Genomic DNA, 22,721 nt, shown 5'->3' with positions numbered 1-22,721 from the left:
AGGAAAAAAAAAAGAAAAAAGAAAAAGGAAACACAGACTGAATTTGGCACATTTGAGGAACAGAATCAAGCCAGAGTGGCTGGAACTTAGTAAACAAAGAGCTGAGTGGTTTGAGATGAGGTCAGAGAGGTGGGGAGGAGACAGACTTGATAATGGAAAAGTTGGACATTCAAACCATAATGCAAAGTCGTTATAAAGCATTTGATGGGTGAGTGATCTAAACTGATTCCTGTTCTTAAATGACTGATTTAAGAGTGGGTGATTTGACAAATAGCTAGGAATGAAAGGATGGAGACCAATGATCAGGTTATTGCACTAAGCTTAGAAAAAGGGAATGGTAGCTTTGATCAAAGTGGCAGCACTGTGATACATTAGAATATGATCTGGAGGATGGTTAATAGGAATTATTAATAGATTAAATTGGTGAGTGAGGGAAAGGGAAGAATGGAGGATGGCGTCTACATTTTGGAATTGAGCATCTAATTGAATGTTGGGAAAATAATCCAAACAAATTGGCATTTAATGTTGCAAGAACTGTTGCTGATACACTGTAGCATGATCACAAAAGGAGGAAGGAGGAATGAAAAAAAGCTAAACAGGAGACTGGTAGGAAGTTTCTATTTTCTTTTGTTGCACCTGATTGAATTTATGGTTTAATTTCACAGTGTTGTCAGGATTCAGCTGATGACCCAAGAGCAGTGGCTCCTACTGTAATATGCCCGGTCATGTCGTCACCAAGTGTTCTCTGAGAGGTAATGTGTAAGATTAGAGTTGAAAAATCATAGAAATATAATCATAAAAGAGCCAGAAGAGCCTTTTAGAAAAAAGGGAATGGTGCTGAGTTTGGCATTAGAGGTTCACAAGGCCAATTAAGGCTGAAGCATAGTGAGCAAAGAGCTGAGTGGTTTGAGATAAGGTCTGAGAGGTAGGTAGGAGCCAGATCACTTAAAATGGAAAGAGTTGGACATTCAAAATGTAATGCAAGGCCACTGGAGAATTTTATTTTATTTTAAGATTTATTCATTTATTTATCTGAGAGAGAGAGATGGGGGAGGGCCGAGGGAGAGGGAGAGAGAGAATCTCAAGCAAACTCCATGCTGAACATGGAGCCCCACTCGAGGCTCCACACAGGGCTTAATCCCAGAACCCTGAGATCATAACCTGAGCGGAAATCAAGAGTTGGGACACTTAATCGACTGAGTCACGCAGGCCCCTCCATTAGAGAATTTTAAATGGGGGGAGGACTTAAACAGGAGGGGATTCAGATATTTTTCAGAGTGAGAGACCATCCCAGAATGAAGTAATCCTTGTGTCAACAGCTTTGTATTTCCTATCAATCCTGTTGACCTCTGCAAACATCCTCTCCAAAGAATTGTGTAACACATGAGAAACTCCAGGCTTTCATATCATTTTCAAGCCTACAGTCCAAATGAACCACTGTAGTCTCTTTTTCCTTTTGTAACTGACCTGAACCATGTCCTATTTCTTTGCCTTCTTATGGGAAATTTGCTAATCAACAAAAGAATTCTTGATAGTATAAGAAATACCCACTTAAGCTAGAGTGACTAATAAAGTTGTAACAGCAATAGCAACATAGAAAAAATTCAGGCATTCAGGTAAACGGAAAAGGTAGGGTAAGCAGTTTCTAGTCATGTATACATGATTGACATATATTTGAAAAAATATATGTCAACTTTCTTCAGGTAGACAACCAGCTGGAGCGGAATCCAGGCTTTCAGCCAATTTTATTGCAATGTCAAGTGGTACAGATTTTTGAAAAAAGAAAAAGATTATGTCCATATAAAGGTTAGAGTAAATTTTCTTTTATTAAGTATTTCTTCTAATTTGATAATTGGATGGCAGCATAAAGCTCAGATTTACTGGTGGTAGGTAATGCTTTCTTCTTAAACTGTGCTTTGTGCATTCCTTATGTACTGAGATATTTGTGCTACATGTTCCTCTGAATACTGAATACTCAAAGGAAGGGCAACGAGATTAATGGAATGGCATTTCTGATCTCCTTTTCTTCAGAAACAAGCAAGATTTCAGAGTCCCCAAATTTGAATTTTACATATTCTCTACTTGTTCAGGTGGATTTATAATTTTCTATGTTTTGTCAGCAAATTTTCATATTTCTTATAATTAACCTTTAAGTTAATACCACATTAAGGTAAAAAAGTGATAGCCATTCTTGCCATAGTAACTGTTAACGTGATCCTCAAAAATCTATGCTTTCCATTTCAAATATAAGTAAACTAAAAAAGTCATGTAATTTTTAACTCTCATGAATAAAACTGTATCTTTGTTATTCCTCACCCTCTTTCTAGTTAAATTTATTTGTTTTTAAAGATGTAATTCATATGTCACCTTCTCTGAATGCTTCTAAGATAACATGTAATAAGAAGGAGAGGGCAGTAACAGATTTTTTTAGTCCTCACCAGAATTCCCAACCAACCAAATATAGTCCTTGTCTTCAAGGAACTTTTTATTTGTTACAAAGAAAGATATACCAAGGGACACCTGGGTGGCTCAGGTGGTGAAGCATCTGTCTTCAGCTCAGGTCATGATCCCAAGGGCCTGGGATCGAACCCCGCGTCAGGCTCCCTGCTCAGTGCAGAACCTGCTTCTCCCTCTCCCTCTGCCATTCCCTCTGCTTGTGCTCGCTGGCTCTATCTCTTTGTCAAATAAATAACTAAAATCTTTAAAAAAAGAGAGCTATACCAAAAAATGCATACAATAAAATGTAATAATAGAATAATAAATATATATGTAAGATATAAAAGTACAGAATTAGTGGTGACTATCTGGGTGTGGGTGTGTGAGGAGAGTTTGAGTTTCACAAAATAAATACCACCTAACACTGTTTTAGAGGATAAACAGGTTTACCTGGTTGGAAACAGTCTGGGTAGGGAAGAGGGGGGAGTAGACCCCAGGTTCAGAGAACAAGTGTGAAGACAGAGTCAAGCAAAAGGCACGGCATTATGAGGACTCTGTTTTGTTTGGGTTCCTAATTCTTCAATCCCTTCTTTTTCACAGTCAACAAATACTTATTGAGTACCTATTTTGCCCCACGGACTATTTGTTCTATCAAAGAAGCATACAGAAGTGAACAAAAGAGAATCAATTTAAGCCACAGTGGAACTCAAATTCCAAGGGGAAGATAGGGTAGTCAAGATAGTCAACAGGGCGCCTGGGTGGCTCAGTTGGTTGGGCGACTGCCTTCGGCTCAGGTCATGATCCTGGAGTCCCGGGATCGAGTCCCACATCGGGCTCCCTGCTCGGTGGGGAGTCTGCTTCTCCCCCTGACCCGCTTCCCTCTCGTGCTCTCTATCTCTCATTCTCTCTCTCTCAAATAAATAAATAAATAAAACCTTTAAAAAAAAAAGATAGTCAATAAACTAAATGAGTACAAAAAAATGTATCGTAGTTGATAAAAAGCACCATGGAGAAATAAGGAGGAAGAAATGGAAATGGGAGTTCTGCAGTGGGGGGATGTCAATTTTAAGTGAGATGATCAGGGGTAGGCTAATAGAGAAGGTAATATTTTAATAAAAATCTGAAAAAAGTATTCACACAGGAATTGAGGGAAAGTATTTCAGGAAGGGAGACCAGCAAGAATGAAAGTTCTATGATTGAGTGTGCCTCAGTTGGGGAATAGTGAAGAGGCCAGTGGAGTTTCCAATCTGTTTTTCAATCTCTTTATGTTTATGCTTTAATCATAATCATATCTCAATCTTTGAGCATGCCTTGATATTTTACATTATATCTTTCACACTTTGTTCTAATTAGGAATGTTGTCTTAAGTTCTATATACTGATAATTCTTCCTGTAAGAATATACTTAAACATCATCTCTATTTCCTTTTCCTCTCCCAGGTGTATTAAGTTTCTCTTTTCATAACGTTCCTTTGTAACTTGTACCAAGGTGATTATTTCAGTTTTGGACATTTTAAGTTTGACATGATTTTGAATCATCCAAGTACAGAAATGAACTTATGAGTCTGCAGTGCAGAGTAGATCCAAGGTTGGAGATGGAGATTTTTTTAAAAATATAAGAAGTTGGAACCAAAAGAACTCATAATATCATATAGGAGAAAATGTAAAGTGATAAGAGGGTTAAGAATGAGCACAATTCTACATAAAATCAACATAGAGAGAGAAAAGGAGAGAGATACAGAGAAAGAGAATTTGGGGAAGGAGCTTTAGAGTTCTTACAGAACTCGAAAGAAACCCAGGAGAGAATTGGAAAGTGATAAGAACATGTAAGGGCCACAGTGGAAAATTTTCAGTTCTCAGGGTCTTGTACTATAATTAGAGGGAAATTCAGGGTCAGAGTAATTTTATGTGAGGGAGATTTGAACATACATTTATAATAAGGGCAAGTCTAGAAAAATGGATGTTGAAAATAAAGGAGATATAAATAATAATTGCTGAAAAAGAGACAGGAGGAGAAGGGTTATAAAAAACCAAAACATTTGGGTGTAGTTGAAACTAGTCAGCTTTTATTGGAACATCCATGAAAATTCAGAGAAAATTTATAGTTACAAAAGCTTAGTAAATTAATAATATCAAACAATAATTTATCAATTTCTGGGTAGATTTCTTTCCAACTATTATATCTTCTAGTTTTTTTAAATATGTTTGTTATATAATGAGTATGTATGATTTATTAAATTGTGTTGAGTTACCCAGGAAACAGATTCTAGTATTAAGATTTGTGTGTAGATTTCCAATTTACCTGGGAAAATATCCATTATTGACAAATTTTCCTTTTTGCTCTTGAGCATAACTATAATAGCAGTTTTAAAATCCTTGTCTCCTATCATATCCGCCTTTACTTTTAAGTATAAATCTCATTTTTTTGGTTTGTTTGTTTTTGTTTTTCTTTTGAGAGGCAGGCAGCAGTAGGGGGAGGCAGGTATGTATAGTAATTTTAGATTATATCCTGGACATTGCCATGATACACTGTAGAGATTATAGATTCCGTTATGTCTTTTTGAAGAGTATGAATATGTTTCATTTGTTCATTTAGAAGGCGGTTAACTTGGATATACTCAAATTCCAAAGCCTGTCTCCCCTGTGGCAGGCAGGAGTTGAAATCTCTGTTAAATTCTTGTACTAGTTTCCTATGGCTGCTGTAACAAATTATCACAACAAAACAACTAAATTTATCCTTTCACTTAAATCAACAAAATGTCTTAAAACAATAAAAAATATTCTCTCACAGTTCTGGAGTCTGGAATGTCCACATCAGCCTCACTGGGCCATAATCAAGGTGGCCCAGCATGGCCACCCTCCCTCCAAAGGCCCTAAGGAGAATCCATTCCTTGCTTCCTCCAGATTCTGGTGGCTGCAGGGGTCCCTTGGCATATGGCTGCATCGCTCTAATTTTCAAGGCCAGCATCCTCAAATCTCTCCCTGCTCTGTCTTCACATCACCATCTGCTCTGTGTATAGTAAAATTTCTCTCTGCCTGCCTCTTATAAGGATACATGTGATCTCATTTAGGACCTAGCCAGATAATCCAGGATAATCTCCCGATCTCAAGATCCTTAATCACTTCTGCAGAGACCTTTGCCATATAAAGCAACATTCACAGGTTCCAGAGAGTAAGGGGCCATTATTTATCCTATTACAACTCTTTTAACTTTATCTGTACTGCTTGGAGTCCTGCTTGGAGTCTGTCCTGTGTCTATATGGTTTAGGAGTCAGTTTAAAATTTGGGTAGAGTTTATACTCTGAACTGACAATTCTTCCTTTCTGGATGTCTCCTTCCTGGGACATTCCTGTCTCATTTTCTTTCTTTTGTCATCTATAACTCTGTTTTCTGGTAAGTAAGTAAAGTAAGAGGAAGGAAATAATGGAGGTAAGAGAAGAAATCAATAAAATAGAAAACACATACATATTACAGAAAAATTATAAAGCTAAAATTGATATTTGAAATGATTAATAAAATTTCTAAACACTGGAAAACTAATAAGGGGAAAACCCCACAATTTATCAACATTGAAAATGATAATTGGATCATAAATACAGATCTAATAGATATTAAACACACAAAAAGGGGATTTTATGAACAACTTTAGGCCAATAAACTTGAAAATTTGGTTGAAATGGAAAATTATTTCTTCTGTACCTCTCCCTTTGCTTCTTTTGGTTGTTTTGGGGAGTAGGGTGTATATTTGGGTAGATGACCTTTTATAAAGATGCTGGTACCATATTATTAGCAAATAGTTTTGTGTCATTCTGCCCCTCATTTTATGCTCTAGGAAACTGAGTATTACAGTTTTATCCCTAGCCTCTTAGCTATTTACTAGATCAGAGTAGAACAAAGGTATTCTAATGTCTCATCCCATGTGCACTCCAGATGTGAAGGTATTCATAATTTAAAGGATGTACTCAGAAAATGAAATTTTCAGTGTTTCTAGGTGGCTATTGGGAAAGAAGGGAAAGGAAATGTTAATTAAGGTTGACAATGGAGTTCACTAATAATAACTGACTACCTACTCTCCGTGAGTAACAGAGACCAAACTGCAATTTAACAACTGAATTGAGCATTGTCCTTCCCCATGAGTTTCATGAGTTGAAAGAATTTTGAGGACATACTGGCTGACTAAGGAGTAACATGCCTTTTTGTTATATCACAGGTTGATTCCTGTTATGCAAATGGGGTAATATTAACGAGAAATAGTGGGTTCTACTGTGAAACAATGGAATCTGTGTGACGACATCCTGGTAATATCAGTAATATCAGTGGCTTTTCTATAAATCTGCCCTTGTGGTGCACAACAGTCACTGACAAAACAAAAGGAATTCTAATCCTACTGTTCATCTCCAAAAATATTGCAGTGGCCCCGGGTGAGTAGCAAACTGCTACTGTCGAGTGTATTTCCAGTATTTACTATTTGAAAACTATCTTCCCCGCCTCTTCTTCCAGCCACATGGTGCAGGGTGTGTGTGTGTGTGTGTGTGTGTGTGTGTGTGTGTGTGTGTGCATCCCTTCGCAATCATTCCCTATTGGCTATGTAAAAGCTAGGTCAGTGGGCTGATGTGATCTTCTTTGAGATGCTGCATACTGGGTTTAGCATGACAATCTTCGTACTAGTGGGCAGAGCCTCTGTTGTCTTTCTGCTCCGTTTAGTTTCATTTGAAATTTCGATTGGAAAAGCCCCTTTTTTCTTATTCTCCCCTTTCTTTGCTACCACAGGCTATGCATTCAACCATTCTGGGCAGCTTCCGAGTGAGGAAACGGTGGGTGGGGCGGAGGAGAAAGAAAAGGAATACACACTGTGGAAACTGCGCTGCTGCTGTAAGATTTAATCACTGGTTGGAGGAAATTGGAATGTTTCAAGAAAAAGCGCCAATGCAGGGTGGAAGAAGGAGGGGATGGATGGCAGGAGAATTCAATAGTAGGGCCAAGGGAAGTTTAGCATGTAATACCCAGTACATTGTGCTGGGGAACTCTGCGAGTGATGAGGCAATCAGAGCCAGCCAGAGAACCAGGCAAAATTTTCCTACTGTTTCTTTTTTTTTTTTTTTCCTATTGTTTGTTTTAGAGTTTTGCAAATAGGTTCTTTACCAGGCTGTCAGATAGCGAGGATTCAGACTTTCTGCTGTTCTCCTCTTTCTTACTTTAGGAACAGTATGTGCTAGAGGCAATCTACCTAACTAGCCACCCATTTCCATCAGCTTTCTGTATACCTGATGCTACCAGCCCCAATTACTCTGATCCCTATCTTATGAGGCAGACCCCCAACTGACAAGCAAACTTAGTCTCAGCTACTGATTATGTCCTGCTTAATTTCCAGTTAAAGTGGCATGCTCTCATATATTTTTATAGATGCTGGAAAATGAGTACACTGTTGGGTCAGTCTTGAAAATTTCAAAAGGCTGTGTGGTTCAGGGAGGAAAAGGGGCAAGAACTCTGTTGGAAGAGATACCAAAGTTATTGTTCATTGTGGTGAAAAAACAATGAAGGAGTAGCCCTAAGATCTGGGTTCTAGACTCACCTTGGCTTCTAAGTAGGTACGTGATCCTGAGCTAATTATAATAATTGAGTCTCTCCACAGAATAATGGTGGAAACTGAGAGTTTCTAAAGTTCTTTAAATTCTCACATTTTATAAACCATATATTCATCCTTAAATTACTGAATGTCTCTTATACACCAAACATTATATACATAACTATACTTTAATTACCTTTACTTTCAAAGGAATACATTTCCTTGACTACTTCAATTTCCTCAATTGTGAAATGGAGCTAATAATGACTCTTCTGCTTACTTAAGGAAAAGGGAATTTTGTCTAAAAGTGATTTGAAAAATGCAAAATGCACTGTAGCAGATACTTTTGATATATTCATATATAAGAATATATGTATTCTGGGAACAGTTGTACAGGTTTTGCTCTCTCAGATAATTACCAATAACGTGGAGATAGTCTGTTTTATCAGAAAATATATGAGGTGCCTGATGCCCAGATAGAAATTATAATCCTCATAATACTGTTCCCAAATTGTGTATGTGTGAGCTGTAATTATATCAGTAAATATGCAAAGTCACATTGTCTGTTTGAAAGATCAATATGCTCCATGAGAGCTAGCCTACCTTATTCATCACTATATTTACAATAACAATATTTGTTGAAAAATGAATGAATTGAGGAATGAAAGAATGAGGATAGCAGAGGTTTCTTTAGTATTCTTTTCACTTCCAATTTCAACTTTTGTGCCAACCTCAATGTTCAGTTTCTTTCCTTGATACTTCACTTTCTCCTCACTGCTTAAATCTAGGGGAGGGTCTGCTAGAGTTCATTGTTATTCAAAATAATTTAGGCTTAGGAATCAAAAGATGTTAGCATTGAAAATACATATTCCTCACTATAATATTTTACTATCTTCATTGCTTCCTGAGTCCCTCTTTAACATGTTCTATGGATTATTCTTGTTTAGTTCCCTAACACCTAACACAGGGCATGGCACAGAATAAGTGCTCAGTAGATGCAGTAAGTCATGCATGATTTGTCCAACTGGTGTGGGTCCCTGGAGTGGAGATGCAAGACTAATGGCATATTGCATAGAAACATGACTGATTGGTTTTGAAACTTGCCATTACATTTCTAGTTATTCCCATTCAGGGATAAGTGGGTTCCCAGCATAAAAACTGTATGTATTGCTCTCTGTAAGTTATCTTTAGGGTCCCTTCCCACTTCCAAATACATTAACTCAAATCATCTAGTTTTATAAAGAGAACATTTTATGTAGAGTCTGGCCAATAGTCATGACAACTATAAGCACTAAGGTACGAGCCTACATTTATTGAGCATTTAATAACAATGCCATATTCGCTAACAGGTGTCCAGTGAGCTGTGTCATGTTCAGCACTGGTTAAGATGACTACTTAATTTAGGTGGATGAAGAACATGGCTATTTGCAGAAAGGAGGCAGCCTGCAAGTGAGAAGATTGTTTCCTTATACGGCACTAAAATAAGATACTTCCCTTCCTCCAATTTTGCTGGTAATCTTTCTATCATTTTCCCCCATTTGAGAAGTGCCTTGAATCCCACAGCTTCCTGATTCCACCTGGACAAATGGCAGAGATGAAAGATGGGAACAACGTTGTTTTACCCTTGGCCCCCTTCACCTAAAAGGCAGGCTTGGGATCATCTAGGATTAGGTTGGCTTATACATACTCTGCAGCCTCAGGGTTTGAGCACAAAAGGAATGAGGGACTAATATCAGTAGAAAGAAACAGATTGATCATCAGTTAGTCTGGTGGTGATTATTTTAAGACTTCTACCACCAAATGAACTGCCCAAGGTAAGTCCATCATGCGGTTTGGCCTTGCTTTCCTTCCTTTACTCTTTCTGGAGAGGTTATTTCCCATTTAAAGCACTGTTCCTACCAGGGGATATTTTGGAGTTTCTCTGCAGTACAGAACAAACAGTTCAACCTTTACTCCACGGGAAAACTGCCATGTTACGTTTAGTTAAAAATGGAAACTTGAAACAAACAAAACCCTCATGTCTTTTTATTTCGTGTGATTTTTTTTCACTTAAGTGTATGTATTTCTGTATTTTGCTCCATTCTTAACTGAAGTTCGTGCTTCTTTATCAAGGCACTGCTCCTGATATTTTCTCCTGTCAAATCTCCCAGAGCAGATGGTCCCTTCAGGGAAGCTCTGGAAAGTGCTGGGTGTCTGGTTATGCCTGGCCCTTCCCTCCCTCTTGGGGGTCTCAGATGACAAGTCATCAAACCAGTTTCCCTCCTCTTAGGGGTCCTTGATCCGGTGGCAGCAGGTTTGGTGCCAGGGACTGCAGAGACCCTTTGCAGTTAGGTTTAGCAGCAATCTCAGTCCGCAGGGAGCCCTGGTCTGGGGTGAGAGTGGCATTCCGTCTATCCAATGAGAGACGCGGATTTCTCTCCGGTGCCCGCCCCCCTTTCCCCGCGGCCCCAATGACCGCTCTAAAAGGCCCGGCTTCTGCTGTCAAGTAGCTAGGCAGGGCTCCGCCGAGGCTAGGAGGGGCGCCGGGTGCGGAGATGCGCTCCCAGGTGTTTGCAGAGGAAGTGGGAAACCTGTAGGTTATGGTCCAGCTGTGCCACGCGGAGGGGAGCAGGAGCGGAGAACAGGTAGGAGGAAGGACTTTTCCTTCTTTGCAGATAGAAAAAAAAAAAAACACAAAAAAACATGCGTATTTTCATGCTACTGTTGCCTCCCTTCCTCTTCCCTTTCCCCCAGCCCCGCCCCGCCCTCGTCACCCCCAAATCTGGTGAGGTCGCCGCAGCTCTCGTCGTGAAGTGCGGCTGGAAGGGCTGGGATGGAGGTCGTCTGGGTGCTGGGAAGGAGGGGTGCGGGAGCCCCGGTGACGGGCGGGGCAGGGCGGCAGTGCCCTAGGAGAGGGGACCGAGGCACCATCTGTGTCTCGTCAACTTTCCTCTCAGAGGCTTCGGTGCCGCGGCCGGTGTCGCGGCCAAGGAATGCCATCTCCACCCGCAAGGGAGGGTATGGGGGAGCAGACATGTCAGGAGCCGGGAACCCGCCGGTCTTCCTAAACCGAGTAGAGCTTCTGCTCCTCCCCACGCCTGTCTGCACCTACTCATTTACCCTCGTACCTTGCGTCTAGACTAGCAAGCGCATCCCCGCAAAAACTGGGAATGACTGGGCCGAGGGGAGGAAAGCACTTGTTTGTTCCCTGGCTCCTCTGTTAAGGACTGGCTCCTTTCAGGAGTGGGGGGTGGGGAAGAAAACCCGCAACTCTAAAGGCATTTACCGATTAAATACGTCTCTGTTGAGAAGACCTGGGCCCTTCTCCCCTATCTGCAGCAGACCGAGGAGGGGAGAGGCAGGGAAGCCTTCGCCTCTTCTCTCCTAGCCTGGTGTTGTCTATGGGGAACCACCTTTTTGCCTAGTTTCTAAAAAACGGGTTTATCTTCGGGGATTCCCAGAGAGTCAAGTAATTGTGCCCGGATGGGCTCCCCGCGGCTGCAAGGCAGCCTCCCTCGGTGACCGCATCTGGGTAGTAGGTGTTGGCCCAATGCCGGTTCCTGCCGGAGTCAGATTGCTGGAAGCAGTAGGCAGAAGAACTGCAGAGAAATTAGAGGCTGCATCACTCTAGGGAATCGATGACACCCTGCTTTGAAAATTTGGGGTGATGGGGGAAAAGGAAAGGGGAAGGCTGCAACCTTTTCTCATTTATTCATGCCAAATGCAGCATGGTCATTTGTATGTGTGCTTGTGTATGCACATCTCCAAGGTGGAGCTATATATAGCTCATGCACACCCAGCCCTGTTTGCCTGCTGCTGAGCAGGCTGCCTGGGCCTTCTGAAGCAATCTGGAAGCACTCAGTGGGAGGGGCAAAAGGGAATCAAATTCTCCATTGAGGGGGAAAAGCCAGAGAAGATGTGTTCAGACTCAGGAAATCCTGCATGGAATAATGTCTCTGTAACGCACATGAATATCAGTATTTTCAGATACTATTTGAATACATTCTTAGAGTGCTATTTGATCTTCATCCATTTCCCTGAATTTTTCAGCTTTACAATGTACCTATGAACCTTACCAGCCTGAAATGTAACACACATATCAAATAAATACATATCATATTGGGGATACTTTATTAAATTCATCAGAGCATAATGGTTTGTGTATGCCCTACCTTCGTTGGTGGGTTGTAAATTTATTTGGGTGGTAACTTATAGTTAGTAGCATTTGGAGATCTGGGGGAAAAAGATCCATCCACCTTGCAAGATGTAAAACTAGATAGTTTTAATCTATTTCTTTGTACAAATTTTACTTGTGGATCCAATATTTAAATGTGTGTGCTTTTTCACATATTTATTTGCATTACATGGACTTTCATTTATAGATGTATGTGCATTTATTTTTCCCATGGCCCGAAGTTATTTAATCCAGATGGTAACTTTTTCATTTTCTTAGATGAAAAAATTAAGATTTAGAGGATACCAGAAATTTGCCTAAAGCCTTCTAAAATTCCACTATTTCAACCCTAATATTTCAACAACCTACTATGAATTATATTGCATAGCAGTTACCCTCAAATAGAATCCTTCAGCTTCCTGTGATTTTGATATTGATAACAAAATTTGATCAATGTTATACCAGTAACAATACAGGCCAAAGTTATTCAGTTATTCAGATGCTCGGTCTTATTTATTTATTTGCTTAACCCTTATATACATGTCTGATTTGTCTTCTAATTAGGCAAAGAAGCACTTTGCAGAAAAACACCATGACCTATATTTTTGTATACTCCACCACACTGAACACAGTTCTAAGTAGGCTTGAGGATTCTTATTGAGGAAGTATCATCATAAGGAATGATTCAGAGCAATGATTGAGGCATAATATATTTATTAATAGAAGGCTATATGTTCGGAACTACTTTTGGAGACTTCCTTGGCTCTGTTATCTTCTCCAAGAGGAGTAATGGGAGACATGAGGCATTTCTGTATCCTTCCGCAGAGTGATTCAATTTTCCAATAGGGGTTATGGCTATGTACAGGTTATTCTATATATTCTCTCTTATCTGTGCCCCTTGAGACCAACTACAGACCAAGTTGAAAGATAGCCCTTTTATACTTTTCTATACAAAACATGCCATGTTATATCTTTATTAAAAAAGAAAACAACAATGTCTATCCATTTCCCATCACCATCTATTTCTATATATAAATTGGTCATGGTTTACATGATAACAAAGAACCCATTCATCAGTAAGTTCTTCAAGTCCAATGATTGTTTTTTTTAATTGATGTGTTATTATTCATTTTTTCTTTCTCTTTGAACTGCCATTTTCCATATTCTCCATCTCCTCCTTGAGATTTTACTTTATGATACTGCAATGATCTGATGTTATAATTTTTCTCTTACTTTTTCTAAACTTCTTTGCCTCCCTCTTATCTCCTCTTCCTGCTTCAGGTTTTCAAGTGAATTCCCCCAATTGATGCAATTTATCCTTTTGGAAACAAAATTCTTCTTCTGCATTTCTTTCCTAATCTCTCCTCCATTAGCCATTCCAAATTAACTAACCTGGTGGCTAAGAGCACAGGCTTTGGAAAGAAGCCTACTTGTGTTAATATCTATATATCATTATGCAGATAAGTGAATGTCAGTAAGTCAACTGGGTATTATAATAGCACTTATATCAGAGTTTTCTGTGGGCTTATATTTTAGTATTAAATAAAATAATCCACGTAACATATTTAAAATAGGGCTTGGTTGTATTCATTACTTATAAGTAATAGCTATTAGTAGTAGGTAGAAAAACTTTTTTTCCCCCAATACTGGCTTTTAGCAAAGGATACCACAGTTTTCCAGGCTTCTGGTTTGTGATTAGTTGTTTTTTTTTTTTTTTCCAGACTTCCCTCCTCTATCTCCAAGTGCCCACTATCTATTCAGTAATTAAATTATCCATTTTTATTCTGATCTCTAATTTGTATCATATATTTTCCCAATACAAGTGTATATGTCATTGCATGTCTTGGATTAATACAGTAGACAATTCATCAAATCTCCCAATGTATGTCTTTCTGCTCTAATCTAAGATGCCACATATTACTGACATAATACATTTTTAATTTTCATTAATTGGTTATACTCTTCTTTGCAACTTTCACTGTGATTTACTTCATATCTTCATATCCACAGTGCTAACTTTGGAGCAAGAACACTTAGGTTCAAATCCTAAGAATAGAACTTACTAGTTACATGACTTTGGAAATGTAGCAGGAGGAAGATAGGTCATTATTTCATGATGGTTGTATGAATGACCTATTGTATAAAATGACATTCAAAAGTACACTCATTTAATATTACATTTAAATGACATTTTTATGATTATAAGGAAATACAGGATCTTTCAAAAAAAGTTGAAAATGAAAGAAAATTCCACAATGCAGAGAGATCCACTCTCAATCTCCCAATTTTCTTTCTTTCTTTCTTTTTTTTTTAAAAAAGATTTTATTTATTTATTTGAGAGAGAGATAGATCATGAGCAGGGGCAGAGGCAGAGGGGGAAGCAGACTCCCCACTGAGCAGGGAGCCCGATGTGGGGCTCTATCTCAGGACCCTAGAATCATGACCTGAGCTGAAGGCAGGTGTTTACCTGACTGAGCCACCCAGGTGCCCTCCCAAATTTTTTTTCTATGAGTATACACAGGTATTTTAAATGTGCAAATTGGGAATTAGAGCGAATATTCATTTTTATATTTAGCTTTTTCCTCCACTTAACATCATACCATAAGCATTAGTTTATTTCATTTAATATTCTTACTAACCATGTATTTTTTTACGGTTGCCACCTATTTTCTTATATAGATTCAGTCTTTAGATTGTTTCCTGTTTTTCACATTTATAGAAATGAACATGATTATACATTAATCTTTGCATTTCTGACAATTTCCTATCATAACTTCATAGGTGTAACTAGGTCAACATTTAAATATTTTCAGACTCCTAATGCTTGTTGCCAAATTGCTCTAGCAAAAAGTTTAGGCACAAATTAATACTCAGTATAAACCAATTGGGCAATAGTCTCATTAATACTTGGTATTGTGGTTTAAAAAATTGTGACTATTTTGATAGTAGAAATTGTGTATCTGGTTTTTTAATTGTGTTTCTATGATTTTTTAATGATTTTGAAAAATGTTTTCATGTTTATTGGCTCTTTGTATTTCTTGATTTGTGGATTTCATTTGACTCTTCATTGAGTTATGCTTTCTTAACTCATTTAAAAGAAAAATCCATTGTATACTGTGAAAATTTTCTTCACTTTTTTTTTTTTGGTCTTTTATCTTTTATGTTTTTGGACATACAGAAATTTGTAACCTTACTGTAGTTTAACCTATAAGTCTATTTGTAGTAGTATTTTTCATTGCTTTAATGCTCAGAAAACTTTCTTCTACCTGACAAAGAATTGAATATAAAAACACACATTTGAGGGTGCTATTGCTGAACTTTTTTTATTCTTTGAAGTGGGATTTGGCTTATGTATATCATGTATATATCACTGTGTGAAACGGCTCCTGGGGACATATAAAATACCCTCTCAATCTATTAAGATCCCATTATTATTTATGTGGCTTTTCCATGAAATGAATAGTATCTTAATTTTTTCTGAGCTACTATTGTCCATTTCAAAAGTGCCACAGGGCAAAATGTACTATGGAAGATATTAATGACCAGGTTACTCACCAGAGCAAGGCACATTGTTTGCACAACTATCTGAATGACTCAGGCACTAAATCTGCTTTTGCTGGGATTATCCAGATGGTCCTTAATTCACTGGATAATTGTTCACCCCTGTATTTGATTTTGATGATGTGGACCTGACTGTCGTTACTTTTCCTACACAGTTTTGTTTGTTACTGGTCTCTAATACTGAGGGTTAGCCACATTCATTTCTTTTATGAAAGGTAGTTTCCTTGGTCCTTAAAGAACACACGTTTTAGAGTTGTGCAGAGCTTTGCAGGAAACCCAGCTCACCAGTTACAAACCATGTGATGTTTGGCAAGTTATCTAATCTCTTTAAGTCTTTTATCCTGTGTGGTAAATGAGGATATTCAGAGTTGAGTACTTACATCAGTCTCCCTCTCTTGCGGTCTTCTACTCAAGCACATTCTCCACACCATAATCAAAGTTCTCGCTCTAAAGGTAATCTCATCTAGTGTCTATTAAGAATAAGATGCCTAGAGTCCTTTGCATTTTCCCTAAAGTTCTATATTAAATGGTCCATGATTAATTGTCTGAATTCATTTTTTTATTGTTCTCTCTTCCATTTCCAGTCTCCCATAATGCCAATCACACAGAATTGTTTGCATTTCTCCTAATGTTCCATGTTTTCTCTCCTTTTTTCCCAAACTTCATTCTCCCTCCATACTTTCTTCTCTGCCATAAATGACCTTTCTCCTTTCTGCAATATAACTGAGTTTGCCTAATGTCTTCAAGGCTCAGATAAGCTGCCACATTATTTAGGAGGACTTCCCTGAACTTGAAGACTGAGTTTGGAGTCCTTATTTAGTCCTTCCATAACAATACATAGAAACCCCAACCATACATAGCACTTACTGTGCTAAATTGTAACTGATTGTTTATTTGTTTATTACCCCCACTGTAAGTCCTTCAGGATAGAGACCTTTTTCCTCTTATGTCCAGTGAAGGCTCTGACATAGTTGATACTCAATAAATATTTTTGGAAGAAATTAATAAAGGAAGGTTAAGATTAAACTTGTTTTTCAGATTTCAAGGAATAAAGGATTTATATCTCTACCTTGGAAACAAACAAAAACTAGAAGCTATGTCAATTTTCACATTTTTTTAAAGAATTAACTTCCTGGTTCTGTTGATTTATATGAGATGCATAGAAAAGAGTCCCTTGATAAGCAATTTTTAATGAAAATTTATGCCTAAGACATTGAATAATCCCCAAATACCTGACCATTAGGTAACTCCCTTTTAAATAATTCTACATTTTTGAAAGAATAAGAAATGTATAGTTACATGATAATGTACATATATACATGAAGCTATGTTGGAATTAATATTGACAAAATTAATCCCCTTTTTTCTTCATTTAATAAGAGGTCTTCCATTGGTATCCAGAAGTTTACAAAACATGGTTACATCCATAACTGTGTTTGACTCTGCAACAATTCTGAAAGTTAGATAGAAGGCATGATTATCCACAATTACAGATAAAGAAACAAGCTCAGAGAAATAAGTAGTTTGCTTAAAATCATGTTAGTGGCAAATCTGGACAAGAAGTAAGGTAATCTTACGTATAGTTGTATGTTTGATATATTAGGCTTAGCCAAAACATCTCAGTGATAGATGCCAGCCACCATTCTGTCCAGGTCAAGGACGTTGGTCTTGATAATCTACTGAGACTCCTGAACAATCCAGTAAAAATTCACTGTACTGGGATGCCTGGGTGGCTCAGTCAGTTAAGCGTCTGCCTCCCGCTCAGGTCATGGTCCCAGGGTCCTGGGATCGAATCCCACATCGGGCTCTTTGCTCAGCGTGGAGCCTGCTTCTCCCTCTGCCTGCTGCTCCCCCTGCTTGTGCTCTCTCTCTCTGTCAAATAAATACATAAAATTAAAAAAAAATTTCACTGCACTAATACCTACATGTAGTTTTTACTTTGGTTTTTAATAATCTAAGGTGAAAACCACTGATAGCAATATTGTGTTAAACATATTTTAAAATCTTGTGTTTTTTTGATTATTTACACTATATATGTGTGTGTATGTGTGTGTGTGAGTACATATTATACTTAGAACTTTTTTACTTCAGAGTGTATTTTTTTAAATTTCTGGCAATAAATACAATACTCTTTCATTCATGTTTTCTTTACTAGAATTATTAAAGTACCTTTCCAAGATATTCTTAATTAAGTAGACAATATTTACTTTTCCAGCTTGGTTTAGTATATGGTCTATACAGTCTTAAAAGCATCTGATGAGTCAAGTATTTTTTCAGAAATAATGCTTAAAAAGACATTTATGAAAAATAGATGGATACTTACCTATAGCACTGATCTAGCCTAGTTTGAAAATTAAAAATACTGAGATATAACACTGATTTTTTACTATTTCACTTGTGTAAACAATATGTCATCTATAATCTCACCTCAATTATTGACAACAACCATTTATTGAGCGTTCACTCTGTACTGGGCATTGTTTTAAATGTGTTTGATGTGATATCTCATAATTTAATCAAATCCAGTAAGTGGATTTTATCATTTTTTACTATTTTACAAGTGAGAAAAATTAGAGATATTAAAAAGCTAATGATTACAGAAGCTAGAATTTACATGCAGGTTATCTAACTCCTAAACCTAAATTATTAGGCTTAATCCCTTTCCATGACGTCCAGTTTTAGTTTTCTGTGAGCCACATTTTAAATTTTCTCCTTTTTGCTGACTGGTATTTATCCCAAATAAACTTAGTATCCACACAAGAGATTAAAGCAGTTTAAATTTATATATGTTTTATTTGTGGATATCTTATAAGCAAAGTGGTCTTCTACTACAGTGATTTACATGGGGAAGTTTCCCAAACATGAATTAAGCGATTGCAATGTGCTATTTAAAAATTCATTATTTTAACTTAGAACTGAGCATCAGAAGTTTTTATGCCTTTCTGCCCTAATTTTGCTGCACAAACCATAAACAGTAATTCTATCTTAAGGCATCTAATCTTATAGTATTTAATTGTCATGGTTACTGAAAGTACAGATGTGCTATCTGTAACAGACAAGATTGCCTGCTAAAATATTATAAACAACATTTATAATATTCCAGTTTGGGACTCAACTTGTTTAATATAACAGAATTTTATATCAGATAAAAATTCCCATTGCATAATATTTTATACATTAAATATGATACTGTATTTTAATTGAAAAAATTTTTAAGATTTTATTTATTTCTTTGAGAGAGAAAGCGAGAGATAGAGCAAGAACATAGGGGGAGAGGGAGAAGCAGACTCCCTGCTGGGATCATGACCTGAGCTGAAGGCAGACACTTAACCAGCTAAGCGACCCAGGAACCCCTTAATTGAAAAATCTTTAAAAATACCTACTGATTGATTGACTGTATTTTTCTTTTTGTTTGCATATATTTAGAGATCATAACAACTCTTTTGGTACTAGAACATTACCCAGTTTTTCCAAAAAAAGTTATTTTCGATTTCTGGTTTATGCACAAGTTGAATGGTAATGAAATTAAGGCATCTGCTTTCAGTAAAACTTTGTACTGCTTTTATTTACCTTTTTAATTAAAAAATAACAGAAATACAGAAAAGTGCTCAGAAAAGAGTCAGTTCAGTGAGCTTTAACAAAGTACTTATACCCATGAAATCAATACTCAGTTCAGGAGAAAGAACTTGTCTGCACCCAAGAACTCCTCTTCCAGCCCCTCCCAGTCACTACTACCTTGCTCTTTCCCCAAGGTAGCCACTATTCTGACTTCAAGACCATTGAATAGTTTTGCCTATTTTTGAAATTAATATAAACGGAATCATATATTAATGCACTTTCTTTTTGCATGCGATTTACTTTGCTCAAAATTTGGGTAGGAATATCCATGTTCCTGCACATAATAGTAGTTCATTTTTATTTCTCCACAGAATTCCGTAGTATGAATACTCCAAAATGTATATATCTGTTCTAGTTGTTGGACATCTGGGTAGTTTCCAGTTTTGTGTTATTACCGATAGTTCTCCTATGAACATTTGTTATTGTATGTGTCTTTTGTAGTACATATATGTGTACATGTTTTTGCTAAGATTGAGCTAAGAGTAAAATTGCTGAGTCATAAGCCAATGCTTAGTAGGAATTGTTTGCTTTTGCCAAGTGGTTGAGCCAATTTCCAGTCCAGCCTGTAGTGTGTGAGATTTCAAGTTGCTGCTTAGATTTGCCAACTCTTGGTATTATAGTGTTTTTAACTTGAACTATCTAGTGGAGATGAATATCTAAGTATGGTTTTAATTTGCATTTTTTGATTAATAAGAAGTTGAACACCTTTTATATATGTTTTGGCCATTCGAATGTGCTGCTTTGAAATGTCATTCAGAAACTTTGTCCATTTTGCTATTGAATTATCTGTCTTTTCCTTATGGATTCATAGGAAGTTCCTTATATATTCTGAATTTTAGCCCTTAGAAAATATTTGCCAGTATCTGCTCCCACTCTATGATTTGCTTTGCCATTCTTTTAATGTTATATTTTATCAACAGATGTTCTCAGCTTTAATGTAGTCTAGAGTTAGTATTTTTTTTGTCTTGTTTAATAAATCTTTCCTTACTAAAGTTATGGAGATATTTTTTGTATTGTGTTCAAGACACTATATTGTTTTACATTTCATCTGGAATTGATTTTTGTATGTGGTTTGAATTTTGCTTTCTTACTTTTATGGATATAAAATTCATCCAGAGACATTTATTGAAAAGGCTGTCCTTTCCCCACTGTTTGGCAGTACTACCTCTGTCTTAAATCAAGTGTTCCATGTATGGGCAGATTTATTCTTGGACTTTCTATTCTAGAAAGAATAGAAGACAATCCACTGGATTGTCTATTATTCCATAGACATAGTCTTAATTACAGTGGATTTAAAATACGTCTTAATATTTGCTAAAGTAGGTCCTCCAGCTTGGTTATTCTTTAAGTTTGTCTTGACTGTTAATGACTCTTTGCCTTGCTATATACATTTGAAATTCTGCTTGTTAATATCTACAAAATCCTTGTTGGAATTTGATTAAGATGGCATTTAATCTAGAAGTCAATTTGAGTATAATTGACATGTTAAAAAAATTGAGTCTTTTCATTTATGATCATGGCCTAAATATATATCACTCTTTTATATCTTTTAAGATTTCTTTAAATGATGCTTAAAGTTTTCAGTGTGAAAATCTTGCACATCTTTTGTTATATTTATTCTTAGGTATTTGATTTTTTATGCTATCGTAAGCACTGTAATTTATAAATTTCATTTTCTAACTCTTTGTTAATAATAAAAAGTATGGGGGCACCTGGGTGGCTCAGTTGGTTAAGCATCTGCCTTTGGCTCAGGTCATGATCCTGGGGTCCTGGGATTGAGCCCTGCATCGGGCTCCCTGCTCAGTGGGGAGCCTGCTTCTCCCTCTGTGTGCCACTCCCCCTGCTTGTGCTCTCTCTCTTTCTATCAAATAAATAAATAAAATCTTTAAAAAAATTTTTTTAAATTAAAAAAATAAAAAATATGTAGTCAATTTTATATGTTGACCTTTTATAGACTTACAAAGCTCACTTATCAATGTTAATTTTCCTGTTGATTCCTTTTAATTTTGTAGGTAATTGTATCTAGAGAATAATGGGCTTATTTCTTTTTATCTATTCTTTATAACTTACTAAAATTTTGCCTTTTTGTGTTGGCTAGAATCTCTAGTGCATTTTGAGTAAAAGGGGTGATAACTGACATTTTTGTCGCATTCTTTGATCTCATAAGAAAATTTCTCCATACCTCACCATTTCATAGATAACCTTTATCAGGTTAAGGAAATTCCCTCCCATTTTTGTTTGTTTAAATTTTTAAAAAAATTAATAATTTTAAATTTATTTAGATGACCATATGATTTTTCTCATGCCAGATTAATGCAATGGATAATATTGATTGATTTTTCAGATGTTAAACCAGGATTTCTGGAATAAATTTAACTTGCTCATGATCTGTTTATTACCCATTGTGTAGATTACTGTGTTGGGGTTGATAATGTATTAGGACTTTTTTAGCTATTTTTTCAACTTTTGTAATTTTATTTGGTCACATTTTGATGTTAAGTTTATGTTGGTTGAACTCATGAAATGAGTTGGAATAGATTGCCTCTTTTAATTTGGTAAGAGTCTGGATGATTATGTTAATTTCTTCCTTAAATATTTTATAGAATCCACTGGTAAAGCCATTTGGTCCTAGAATTTTTTTTTTTTGTGGCACAATTTTAAATGAAATAATTATTTTAGGAGTTATGCATTTATTTTTCTTAATTATTACTTAATCTTTTTTTGGTGAGTTTTTTTCTAGGAATTTATCCTTCTAAATTTTCAAATATATTCAATAGTATTTTTCAAAATAATCTCATACTATTTTTAATAGCTATAAAATTTTGATGATAACTCTTCTCATTTATTTAAATTCAACCACAGAGCTATTATTGACATTTTATATATGTCTTAAAAATATTTTTATGCATAGACTATAGTTTTAAATTTATTATTACCATCAAAATATAGTATGATATATACTATATGTAATGTTCTGTTACTTTTTTTTCAATCTTGGCCAGATTTATTTCCAAACATTATAGTGCTCACATATTCTTTTTAGCATTTGCCAAGTATCCCTTTGCAATGGAACCCAGTTTATTTATGTCCTATCATTGGATCTTTGGGTTATTTCCCATTTTTTTTAAGAATGCACAACATTGGGATGCCTGGGTGGCTCAGCTGGTTAAGTGTCTACCTTCAGCTCAGGTCATGATCCCAGGGTCCTGGGATCGAATCCCACATTGGGCACCTTGCTCAGCAGGGAGCCTGTTTCTCCCTGTACCTGCTGCTCCCCCTGCTTGTGCTCTCTCTCTCTCTCACTATCTCTCTCTCTCTGACACATAAATAAATAAAATCTGAAAAAAAAAAGAATGCACAACATTGTTCTACATGTACTTTTGGCACA

General features: G+C 36.7%; 1 protein-coding gene across 1 annotated transcript in view; it reads left to right on the top strand.

Annotated features, from left to right (window-relative positions):
- Positions 1–10,475: 10,475 nt before the first annotated feature.
- CNTN1 (contactin 1) overlaps positions 10,476–22,721 on the top strand; it is a 290,240-nt gene continuing 277,994 nt past the window's right edge. The window contains exon 1 of the mRNA XM_025883027.2: positions 10,476–10,625. The gene's annotated coding sequence lies outside the window, so the exon portion shown is untranslated. The remainder of the gene's footprint in view (positions 10,626–22,721) is intronic.

Source organism: Callorhinus ursinus, unplaced genomic scaffold, assembly GCF_003265705.2.
Source record: "Callorhinus ursinus isolate GAN/ISIS: 27379988/994484 unplaced genomic scaffold, GSC_fseal_2.0 scaffold44, whole genome shotgun sequence".
NCBI classification, from domain to species: domain Eukaryota; kingdom Metazoa; phylum Chordata; class Mammalia; order Carnivora; family Otariidae; genus Callorhinus; species Callorhinus ursinus.
This window is presented reverse-complemented; position numbering and strand designations above follow the sequence as displayed.